General features: G+C 38.6%; 1 pseudogene; it reads right to left on the bottom strand.

Annotated features, from left to right (window-relative positions):
* Positions 1–362: 362 nt before the first annotated feature.
* Positions 363–1245, bottom strand: LOC128589728 (POU domain, class 5, transcription factor 1-like; annotated as a pseudogene).
* Positions 1246–13259: the final 12014 nt, after the last annotated feature.

The raw sequence follows: 13259 nt of genomic DNA on the forward strand, positions 1-13259 counted from the left end.
TCAAGTTCTTGGGCTCAAGCCATCCTCTTGCCTCAGTTTTTCTATTTTTAGCAGAGACAATCTTGTTATTGTTCAGGCTGGTCTTGAACTCCTGAGCTCAAGTGATCCACCCACCTCGGCCTCCAGAGTGCTAGGGTTACAGGCTGAGCCGCTGCGCCTGGTGGTGTCCCAGCTTCTTAATTAGAGAACAAAATGATGAGTGATGTGGGGATTAACATCCAGAGCATAATTGAAATTCACCTTCCTTTCAACCAGCTCCCTCAAAACTTCCTGTCCCCATCTTTTACGGTCTCAGTTCCTTCCTTAGTGATTAAAGAACTTAATTCCCAAAACCCTGGTAGAAAACTCCAGGATCTCCTTCCCTAACTTCTCCTCTTTTCCTGCCCCTGTCCATTCCTAGAAGGGCAGGCACCTCGGTTTGAATGCATGGGAGAGCCCGGAGTGGTGACAGAGATGGAGGAAGGGACCAAGGGGTACAGTGTGGTAAAGTGAGGGCTCCCAGAGGAGCCCAGAGGAGAGGACACTGGTCCTCCTGGGAATGGAGCCCCAGCAGCCTCAAACTCCTCCGGTTGTGAATAGTCACTGCTTGATCGCTTTGCCCTTCCAACACTGGTTACAGAACCGCAGTCAACCACATCCTTCTCCAGCCCAAGCTGCTGGGCCATGTGGCTGGTCTGCTGCTGGGAGGGTCTCTGGCACTCAGGACAAGTTCTCCAGGTCACCTCTCCCTCGTTCTCGATGCTCATTCTGTTTCTCTTTCTGGCCTGCACGAGGGTCTCTGCGTATCTCCTGAAGATTTTCATTGTTGTCCGTTTCCTCCACTCACTTCTGTAGCCGGGGCCACAGCTCACACATTCTTGAACTGAGCTGCTGAGCCTCAAAACCACAGATAGTGGTTTGGCTGAATGCCTTCAGAAAGAGAACTCCCAGGGTGAGCCCCACATTAGCCTGAGTCTACCCCAGGGTGATCAAATTCTGCTTCCGGAGCTTGGCAAACTGTTGGAGTTCTGTTTGAAGAGCTTTGATGTCTGGGGATTCCTCAGGGCTTGCTCCGGCTTCATGGCAGGGGGAAAAGGGGAGTTCAGGGCTCAGGGGAGGCCCCCTTGAAATGGCTCTGTGCTCCAGGTCTGGGCTGAGTGCTAGCCCCACTCCAACCTGAGGTCCACAAGTACACCATAGCCCCACAGAACATATACCATGGGGGAATGCCCTACACCTCAGATCCTGGCACAATCCCGGGTCCATTCCTGGCCTTCCAGGAGGGCCTTGGCAGCTTAGCTAGGTCCAAGGGTCACCCAGCCTGGCCCTGCAGCCCTCCTGGCCCATCACCTCCACCGCCTTGTAGGCGCCGGAAGGCAAAATCCAAAGCCAGGTGTCCCGCCATGGGGAAGGAAGTTATCCCAAACCAGAGCCTGGTGAAGTCTAAAGTGAATTATATTTTAAAAGGAGATAGGTAGACTGGCTAGAGGAAGATTTTAGATTAAAATGTTACAGTAGGAGTAAAAAGTGCCCAGCAAGTTCATGGATAGTAGGTAAATTAATATGATTGGATAAGAAGTTTTCTACAAGGTAGTCATGGAAGATGAAGTTATAATGCAAATTTGGACTAGATTACTAAAGGCTTGGAGGGCATTTAAGTAATTTGGATATTTAGGCAATGTCTGTCATGGTAGACTGAGTGTTGTAATGAAAATTGCTCTGGGCTCAGAGTCAAAAGACTTAAGTTGGACTCCTGACTCCAGTTGGTAGCTGTCTACATGGTCTCAGGCAAGGCGCTCCCTCTCCAAGTTTGTGCTTCCTCATTTACAAAATAAAAATATTAATACCTGTTCTGCCCACCTCACAGGCTTGCTGTGAAGATGAGATGAATTAATTAATGCAAAAGTGCTTTGTGGATTATGAAGCATTTCACAAATCCTAAGTGTTATTTTCGTTGAAGAGAAGAATCTGATTAAATTGGCTGATGAGCATGATTACTCAGGAAGTGATGTGTAGTATGCCTCCTGTAGGTGGGAGACAAAAATGAAAGGTCATTTCATTAAAGTTTACCTGGATTTTAGGAAAGAGAGGGGTAGATCTGAGAAAAAATTAGAAGGAGAAGCTAATAAATAGGTGACAGCAAATTGGATGTGGTGAATGAAAAGGTTAAGATCCAAATTCGTAAGCCTCGATGGCCAAAAGATATAGTTGGTAGGAAGGAAAACTGACGAGAAGTTCACAGTTTGGAAGCCAGCTCTGGACATGATGAGTTGTTCATCTAAATGTCAGGGTCCAGTAGACAGTTTTTGGCACGGGGCCGGTTTTGAACCTGCCACCTCTGGTATATGGGGCCAGCGCCCTACTCCTTTGAGCCACAGGTGCTGCCCTCCAGTAGACAGTTTTAAAAGACATTAATTTACACAGTCTAACAAATCTTCCAAAGATTCTTCTGTGATGTGAGAGCCCTTTAATAACCATGCTTTTTATTTTTAGGGTATAAGAAAATAACATGTCTAGGAATGGGGGAGGGGTCAGCTGGGCATAATTTAGCCCTGCCGACCTTGATAATGCTCATTGTAAAACATATGAACTTTGTCAGAATAAGTGTATGTAGGGCTGCTGGCCACATCTTAAAAACTCTCCAAATGTAAATTCACAAAATCCATCATGCTTGTTTTTCTACAATTTTATTATTAACATATGTATGTTTCTATTTTCTTCCCTCTTGTCATTTAATTGAAAGAATTGCAGGTATTCAGAAGTGGCAAATACTGATACAAATTCTGTTGCCTGCCTGTTATTTTTCAATTAAAAGTATTCAATTTCTGGAAATGATGTCAAGTCACTATGAAGATGACCTTGATAACTTTGGTTTTGCTCATTCCCATAAGCACAATTGGTCCTAAGTGGGACACATTTTCATTCTGGTAAGTAATCGAAGTAAGATTTTTGTTTTGTAAATTTGTGTTGAGGAATTATTCAAAATTCATACATTGCTTTTTATTAAAATCATATTTTGGTCAAATTTGCAAAGCCCATGTTTGAAAACATCCATCTGTCTGAATATAGTAAATGGCAGAGCATGAGCACTAAGCACCATCTATCTCCTCTTCTCACCCTCCGTCATTGAAAATTGGAGGTTGATGGAGACTTTACATCCTTCGTATTAACCTGGATGGAAGTGGAAGACATTATTCTTAGTAAAGCATCACAAGAATGGAGAAGCATAAATCCTATGTACTCAATTTTGATATGAGGACAATTAATGACAATTAAGGTTATGGGGGAGGAAAGCAGAAAGAGGGACGGAGGGAGGGGGGTGGGGCCTTGTTGTGTGTCACACTTTATGGGGGCAAGACATGATTGCAAGAGGGACTTTACCTAACAATTGCAATCAGTGTAACCTGGCTTATTGTACCCTCAACGAATCCCCAACAATAAAAATAAATAAATAAGTAAATAAATAAAAATAGAAAAACTGAGGCAAGAAGAAAAAAAAAAAAAGAAAATTGGAGGTTGAGAGATATTTTTATGTCCATGTAAATTTTAGAGGAAAGTAAGTACATAGGTTTCTAATGAATTTACACTTAACTCATCAAAATGTGCAGCTTTGTAAAAGCTATTTATCATCTAAATATAGCCCTTGGGGAAAATCTTTAAATCTTCTTGGTTGTCCTCCTCTATGACTCCTTCTCCCTCCCCGACAAAAACAGAGGATTAGAGCAAGAGAAAAATACTGTGCTCTGCCTGAATCGAATGTCTGGATTTTAGAGATAAAAGATTACCACCTCAATAATTTAGAAGTTACGTTTTATGAGCTCACCCTTATCTTCTATGTACATGCGTGTGTGTGTATGTGCACACTTGGGTGCGTACATGTACATAAAAGAAAATAGGATTGAAATGTTCCTAAAACTTTAGATCTGGAGAAGAGCTGTCTTGTCATGTCATTTTGCAAGGATGACAATTCCTGGTCTGTAACAACAGCAAATCCCTAAAACAAATTACACCCACTATTTGCAGGGATAACCTTTTCTGTTTACAACTAGTGACAACAAATATGCCTTCCACCACATTCCCATCCAAAGGAACAAAACGCAGGTCATTTCCAAGGCATTTGGCACAGCAGTCAACCAGGGACAGCAAGGGTGCCCTTTGCTTTCCCCTTTATCAAAATACATTCATTCCAGTTTTCAAATTACTGTTTTTGAGTCCTAAATCTCTACCCACACTAATTTCTGCGGGTCAGATTTTGACCCTGATTGGAACAAAATCTGGAGTCAGATATTCACACCGGAATGCCTCCACCTCCCTGCGTGTCAGAAGCCATATTGCTGCAAATGCTTCACGCACCTTGGAGTGCGGCTTGTGGAACTGATGAGGTGAGAACGCAGCACAGCGGCGCGGGCCTGGTAATCACGGGACTGAGGAAACACATACATCATCTGCCACACAGGTTGGCATTTCAAGTAAAAAACCTTCACACTGTGTAAGATGTTGGACAAATGATGGCCATATGCATGTTTGTCTGGGTGCAGATGGCTCTGCGTTCTCAGAGAAGAGAAAGCTGAGCTCGGCTCTTTTCGCAGACAGTTTAATATTGGTGACACAGTTTATGTCCTCTGCAAAAACAATAATGGAGGGGAAGGTGACATAAATTATTTGCAAATCGTTTGACATATGCAGGGCATTGTCCTTGCAATAATCACCATCAGTCTGTCAGTTTAAGATATGAACCGTGCCACTGCCATTTTATATCACTGTGTTAAGCTTTCACATGTTGTAATTTTACAGATTTGTTCTTTGGAGAGCCACAGCAACACAAATCAAATTGGATTATGTTTAGTCATGTACTGTACCATGCACATTGCTTAGATAAAAAGGAAAACACAAATCTATGGAATGATCTTGAAGTGGTCTTTCATCTCCTACCCTGTGTGGTAGTAAAGAAAACTCATCTATACCATCACTCGACTTCAGTTCTTTTTTCAAGTTAGTAAGATTATTTTTGAGAATGTTTTCTTGCTCACTATAAAGCTGTGTAGAATGTGTATAAGATGAAAATGGCTCATCTTAAGGATTTTCTTAAATATGTTTTCTAATAAATTTAAGAAGTTAATATGCAAATATTTGATGACACCTTGTAGCCACCTTTAAATTTTATATGTGGTATTCCTATATTGGATTTCTTTCTCAACGCCTCAAAAATGACTGTAAATAGTGATACATAGCAGACGGTGTTGGTCCCTGTTTCTATTGTATGAACTTAATGCCATATGGCATGTTTTACTTATTGAGCTCTTGCTGCCAATTGATGTTGAAAATTGCGTTTTACAGTTTAACCACACATAGCAAATGTTGTAAACGCGTCCGAGTCATTGCTGTACTGCATACATTTGGACCAATTGATAAATGGACGTTAGAGACAGTTTCTAAATTTCCCGGGGTTTTCAAGAAAACCATAAATTCTGAAACAGGGCATTGAAAAATTGAGTACAAAAACTTCAAAAGAGAAATATGATTTGTTTTCATTTGGAAAAGTTACTTCTACTCAGTTACACTGACAGAGCTGCATCCACCTGCCCTCATTACATGGCCCTTAAAACAAAGATTTATTACATTTCCGTCTTTGAAATAACACTTTTTTCTCACTGAAGGTGGCCATTATCACTATGTGATTTTATATCTGTACTGCTAAGAGCAGTGAGACAAGCACTCACAAAGAAATCGGGTTAATCTACCTTAAATGATGCACTTAAATGGTACGTCAGGGGATTTGACATTAGGCTCAGAGGATTTCAGAAAATCTTGTAGTGGTATTAAATGGGAATATTCTTTACTTAGCACTCAGGAAAAATTTAAATAGATGAAAATGTAAACCTCTTGAAGAAAGTGGTGATAAAGTCAAATATATTTATAGGACCAAAATATAATATGAAGATGGCAAACTTTTTTTTATTGTCTTCCAACAAACTTAACCAATCCATTTATTGTGAGAGCTGTTTACCACTGCTGATATGAACTTGATAGTGCTATATCTAACTTCCTATGGAAGTTATTCAAGAGGATGTCCCATAAGCACCTCAAATTCTACCTGTCCCCTTTGAACTGCTGCTCCTACACTATTTCCCCCAGCTCAGTGAATATCACCATCCGTTCAATTGCTGCTGTGTCTGTGTTCCCCTACAACTGTCATGCTAATTTCTGCTATAAAACACTTGCACATAGTATAGTCAGTGGTTTTAATTGTCTCTCTCCCCAGTAGACTGTCAGGTCTTTGAGACCATGTAGGTACACAATCTTTAGTAAATATTTGGTGAATTTAACTGAATCATCTTTGGATCTCTTTTCTTCTTCATTTCAATATCGTCAGTCACTCTCAATTATTCTTACGAGTCACATCTAGAATACATTTCTTTGTCTTCGTTTCGCTGCCTTTTCCCTGGGTTCAGACCCTCCTGGTTTTCTATTGTTCTTTGCCAACTATTTCTTCCAGACTGAAGCCCCCGTTTCTGCCCTCCCCTCTAGAGGGCACACGTTGCTGCATGGTCTGTGTTGCTGCTTCTTCCTGCTCCAGGGAACTCCTGGTCTTACAACTTTATTTACTTATTCATTTATTCCTCACAAAACAGGACTTATCAAATATTAGCTTACTGCTAACCTCAGTAGGGCTTTTGTTTTTCTCATAGATTTTTAGAATGTAATTCTTCACGCTGAGTTGTAGCTTTCACTGATCTGATCGCTCTTGAACGTGACATTAATTTTTAGCTCACATGTCCAGGTCTAGACTTCTTTCAGTTCAACTGTTTATACCTGGCACATGAAAAAACCCTTTTTATATAAAAAAAAATTTTTTTTGAGATAGGGACTCGTTCTATCACCCAGGCTAGAGTGCAGTGGCATCATCATAGCTCATTATAATCTCAAACTCTTACGCTCAAGGGATCCTCCTGCCTCAGCCTCCTGAGTAGCTGGGACTACAGGCATGTACCACCAGGTCTGGCTAATATTTCTATTTTTCATAAAGACATTTTTCTTGCTCAGGCTGGTTTTGCACTACTATAAAAAATTTTAAACATATAAAAATTTAGAAAAAAATAATATAATGAACTCCCTGTACCTATTGCCTAGCTCCAAAAATAATGACCTCACAATCTTATTTCATTTATACACCATTCACTTGTGCTCTATTGCTTTCAATCAGCTACCATATGACATATATCATCTTTGAATACACTAGGTGTTTCTAAATAATAAGAATTCTTTTGAAATGTATTAAAATTTTCTATTCAAATAAAGTTCCAAATAAGGCCCTCACATTGTTTCAGGTTGATGTTTCTCTTGAGTCTTACAGAAAGAGAATTCCTTCCTTCCTCCCTTCCTTCCTTTCTTTTTTTCCTCCCCCTTGGCATTTAGTTGTTGAGAAAACAAATGTTTCTCCAAAGGCTATTTTCTGCAATCTAGATTGGCTGATGTTGTTTTCTTTCTCTTTATCCACCAGTTTTCAAGTTAATGAATTGGTTCCCTAACATTTTTCAAAGATGACTAATGAATTATTTTTTTTCTTAGTACCATTATGAACATGTGGACTTTTAAAAAATTTGTTGATTTAATCCACATGTTAATATTTATCATCTTTACCAAATTGTCCTATTTTGGGGTAAAGGGGGCCTCTTTAGTTTGGGTTTTCACTGATGAGGGTATTATTTGGTAGCTTTTATTAGGACCTATATTACACATTTCCTTCTTTAGACCTGAAATCAGTTACATCTCTTAAGACTTCTAGAACTTTTTAATGAGAAATGTTATTTAGAAACCACAATGGAGCTGCTCATTGCTACTGGAGTTGATATTATTTCTAAGCATATAAACATCCGGGTATATAAATGAAACACAAAGCATATGCAGGGAAGTCTGGCTTAGATTCCTGAATATACCATATCTCTCAGGGTTTAGTTGTTTTCCCAACCTTCTTCATTCTGTTGCAAAATAGTGCTTCAATGAAAAATTGTATGTATACTTTTCCCATATTTTTGCTAATATACCTTGGGAATAGATTCCTAGAAGTGAAATATACAGGTTAAAGGTTAAATGTATATGTTGTTTTGCTGGGTATTGGCAAATTTCCTATGAATAGCCCACTTTTGCATTGTTACTAGCAATGCATGAGAGTTCCTGTGCACCCTAGAGTCTCACCAACGCAGTATGTTTGTTTTTTTCTTTTTTAATGGAGTTTGGTGTCAGAAATGGAGTATATTTTCTAACTCTTTGTTTTTGCTAATCTGATAGGTAAGAAATAGTATCTAGTTTATATTTATTTTTTATCGTTTCGGATTCATTGAGGGTACAAAGAATTAGGTTACACTGATTGCTTTTGTTAAATAAAGTCCCTCTTATGATTATGTCCCACGACCAAGAGGTGTGCCATCCACTGTGACCCCCTCATCTCTCTTTTTCCTCTCCTCTCCCTACTCCCTAATTCCCCTACTCCTTTTATTAGCTCATCTACTGCCTTCCTATTAGAATTGAGTACATTGGATTCTTGCATCTTTATTCTTGTGATGTTTTACTAAGAAGTATTGTTCCGCCTCCATCCAGGTTAATAGAAAAGATGTAAAGTCTCTATCTTTTATAATGGCTGAATAGTATTCCATGATATACATATAACATAGCTTGTTAATCCATTCCTGGGTTGGTGGGCATGTAGGCTGTTTTCACATTTGGGAGATTGTAAATTGAGCTGTGATAAACAGTCTAGTTCAAATGTCCTTATGATAAAATGATTTATTTTCTTCTGGGTAGATGCCTAGTAATGGGATTGCAGGATCAAATGGGAGGTCTAATTTGAGTTCTTTGAGGATTCTTCATACTTCTTCCAAAAAGGTATTAATTTGCAGTCTCACCATCAGTGTAAAAGTGTTCCCTTCTCTTCAGATCCATGCCAGCATCTGCAGCTTTGAGACTTTGTGATGTAGGCCATTCTCACTGGGTTAAGATGATATCTCAGGGTAGTTTTGATTTCCATTTCTCTGATGTTTAGGGACGATGAGCATTTTTTCATGTTTGTTAGCCATTCATCTGTCTCTTTAGAGAAGGTTCTATTCATCTCTCTTGCCCAGTGTTATATGGGATTGTTGGGTCTTTCTTCATTGATTAATTTGAGTTCGCTATAGATCCTAGTTATCAACTTTTGTCCAATTCATAACATGTAAATACCTTTTCCCCTTCTAAAAAGATATCTATTTGCTCTGGTCATTGTTTCCTTAGCTGTACAGAAGGTGTTCAGTTTAATTAAGTTCCACTGGTTTATTTTTGTTGTTTTTGCAATTGCCACAGAAGTCTTCTTCATAAAATCTTTCCCCAGGTCACATCTTCAAGTATTTTTCCCACACTTTCTTTGAGGATTTTTAATGTTTCATGCCTTATATTGAAATCTTTTATCCATCTTGACTCAATTTTTGTAAGTGGTGAGAGGTGCAGGTCCAGTTTCAGTATTTTACATGTGATTATCCAGTTCTCCCAACACCATTTATTGAATAGGGATTCTTTTCACCAGTGTCTGTTCTTATTTGGTTTATCAAAGATCAGGTGGCTGTGAGATGCTAGTTTCATGTCATAGTTTTCTATTCGGTTCCAAATTTCAATGTCTCTATTTTTGTGCCAATACCATGCTGTTTTGATCACTATGGCTTGTAGTACAGCCAAAAGTCTGGTAGGGTCATACCCCTGGCTTTGTTTTTATTACTAAGAATTTCTTTGGCTATATAGTGTTTCTTCTGGTTCCATACAAAATGAAGAATTATTTTTTCCAAATCTTGAAAGTATGATGATGGCATTTTAATAGGATTTGCATTGAATCTGTAGATTGCTTTGGGAAGTATAGACATTTTCACAAAGTTGATTCTTCCTAGCCATGAGCATGGTATGTTCCTCCATTTGGTAACATCATCTGTTATTTCTTTTCTTAGGGTTTCATAATTTTCTTTGTAGAGGTCCTTCACCTCTTTTTTTATGCATATTCCTATGTATTTCTTTTCTTTTCTTTTTTTTTTTTTTTTTTTTTGTAGAGACAGAGTCTCACTTTATGGCCCTCAGTAGAGTGCCATGGCCTCACACAGCTCACAGCAACCTCCAACTCCTGGGCTTAAGCGATTCTCTTGCCTCAGCCTCCCGAGTAGCTGGGACTACAGGCGCCCGCCACAACGCCCGGCTATTTTTTGGTTGCAGTTTGGCCGGGGCCGGGTTTGAACCCGCCACCCTCGGTATATGGGGCCGGCGCCTTACCGACTGAGCCACAGGCACCGCCCTTTTCTTTTCTTTTTTTTTAATCTACTGTAAAGAGAATTGTGTCCTTGATTAGCTTCTCATCTTGACTGTTATTGGTGTATACAAAGGCTGCTGATTTGTGGTCATTGATTTTATATCCTGAGACATTGCTGTATTTTTTGATCACTTCTAGAAGTCTTGTAGTTGAGTCTTTGGGTGTTCTCTAAGTCTAAGATCATATTGTAGCAAAGAGTGAGAGTTTGACCTTATTAATCTCTGATTTAATTCTGGTTATTTCTTTTCTTCTCCTGGGTTTGGGATTAGATTGTTCTTCTTTTTCCAATTCCTTTAGATGGTTCATGAGTTTGTTGATGTACCCTCTTTCTGTTTTTTGAATGTAGGCATCTAATGTGATAAATTTCCCTCTTAAGACTGCTTTTGCTATGTCCCACAGATTTTGGTAACTTGTGTCTTCATTGTTGTTATGTTTGAGGAATTTAACAATTTCCTCTTTTATCTGTTCCTGAACCCAACTATCATGCAGCATAAGATTAATTTCCAAGTCTTTGTGTGGGGATGAATGTTTTTGTTGGAGTTGAGTTCCACCTTTATCGCCTTGTGGTCTGAGAAGATACAAGGTATAATTTCTATTCTTTTAATTTTGCTGAGGTTTGATTTGTATCTTAGGATGTGGTCTATTTTGGAATATGTACCATGGGCTGATGAGAAAAATGTATATTCTTTAGCTTTGGGATGGTGTGTTCTGTATATGCCTATTAATCCCATTTATTCTAGGATCACATTTAAATCCTTTATATCTTTGTTTAGTTTCTGTTTAGAGGATCTGTTCAGTTCTGCCAGAAGGGTGTTAAAGTTCCCAGCTATTATGGTGTTATAGGATATCATATTGCTCAGACCCATCAAGGTCTGTTTCATAAATCTGGGAGCATTTAAGTTGGGTGCATAAATATTTAAAATTGAAATGTCTTCTTGTTGTATTATTCCTTTAACCAGTATAAAGTGTTCATCTTTGTCTTTCTTAACTTTAGTTGCTTTAAATCTGCTTGCATCTGAAAGCTAGATTGGAACTCCTCCTTTCTTCTGATTTCTGTTTGCTTGAAATACTGTTTTTTATCCCTTAACCCTGAGTGTTGATTTGTCCTTCAAGGCTAGGTTTGTCTCCTGGAGACAGCATATGGATGGCTTGTACTTTTTTTTTATCCAATCAGCCAGTCTGTGCCTCTTCAGTGGCTAATTCAGTCCACTGACATTTATTGAGAGAATCGATAAGTGTGGTGGAGTTCTGTTTATCTTATTTGTGAAAGTCCATTGTATTGTTTTATCATTTGTGCCATTGTGAAAGCTAAGTTTTGACCATTAGCTTCTGGGTGTTTACTTTGCTGGTGGTCCATTGTGATGGTCGGTGTTGAGAATAGGTCTAAGTATTTTCTGTAGAACTGGTTTGTTGTGGCAAATTTCTTCAGTGATTGTATATCCACGAAAGATTTGATTTCTCCATCAATTTTGAAGCTTAGTTTAGCAGGATACAGAATTCTGGGCTGAAAATTGTTTTGTTTAAGAATGTCGAAGGTGGATGACCATACTCTTCTGGCTTGGAAAGTTTCAGTTGAACGTCTGCTGTCATCCTAATGGCTCTGCCTCTGTAGGTCAGTTGGTGCTTACTTATGGCTGCTTGCAGAATTTTTTCTTTCATCTGAACTTTGGACAGGTTCATTACAATGTGTCTTGGAGAAGCTCTGTTTGAGTTGTGATGACTTGGAGTTCAATATCCTGAAAGGAGTGTGTCAGGGTCTTTAGTAAAACTTGGGAAGTTTTCATTTAGGCTAGTCTCCAGCAGGGCTTCCATTCCTTTGGGACAATCTTCATCTCCTTCAGGAATCAACATTATTTGTGGGTTTGAATGCTTCAAGAAGTATTGTAGTTCTCTGAGTACCTGTTCTGCTTTCTCTCTCTTCTTTTCTGCTTCTTTAACTACCTTGGTTAACTCAAAAACTTTATTCTTTACCTCTGAGGTTCTTTCTTCTTCACGGTCTAACCTTTTTTTGAACCCAAATCCGATTTATCAGTTCAAATCTTAGTTTCACTGCTTCCTAGTCAGGTGACCCTGAAGAAGTCAGTTTCCTCATTTCTCAAATGAGCATAACAACTTACTTCACAGGTGCTGAGCTGGTTAAATGTAACATGAACAGTATGTTACATGTCTCTCAACCTGGTCTCTTATTACAGCATAAATACTCTCTTTCTCTGGTCTTCCTCTGTAGTTTGACAATTGACACATTCAGGAGTCACAGATGGATCTTGGTTTTATTTATTTATTTTTTAATCACTGTTTTGGTGAAGACGCTCATTTTAATTTATGTTTCTTTTATTTGGAGTTGGAATGTATTGTACTTAGGTATGTACTTAGGCTCTTGTCACTGTGGTCTTGTCAGAATTGCACATAAACTCTCACCGAAGTAACTTTCTTTCTGTTTCACGCAGGTATCACAAAATGTGAAGTATTATGGTTTTGCATTGAATTAACTAAAGGGAATTTGATGAAAATAAAAACATAATACAATATTCAAAATCCTTTTACTTTAGCCAAGAATAAGATTTTCACTGAGATTTTCCCACTGCCCTGGGTCTGCTGCTCTTTGTCTAAGTTCTCATTATCTTCAGGTGACATCAAACAGGTAAGCACTTCAAATTTAGTTTCTTATGTGTAGATTCAAATGTGGTCTCCTTTTGTGGTAGTGAGCTGGTAGAGTTCCCAGATATAATAGAAGATGCTCAGTTATATTTGAGTTTCAGATAAAAGAACAAATGTATTTTTAGGGTAAATATGTTTTAACTATTACACAAGACATACTTGTACTAAAAACTTATTTATCATTTATCTGAAATTCAATTTGTTATTCTGTTGACATATTTTTCTCTTTAAAATTTTGTTGTAAATTGAGAATTTATAATTGTATATATTTGTGGAGGAAAATGACCTTATGATATATGTA

Source organism: Nycticebus coucang, chromosome 7, assembly GCF_027406575.1.
Source record: "Nycticebus coucang isolate mNycCou1 chromosome 7, mNycCou1.pri, whole genome shotgun sequence".
Lineage (NCBI taxonomy): Eukaryota > Metazoa > Chordata > Mammalia > Primates > Lorisidae > Nycticebus > Nycticebus coucang.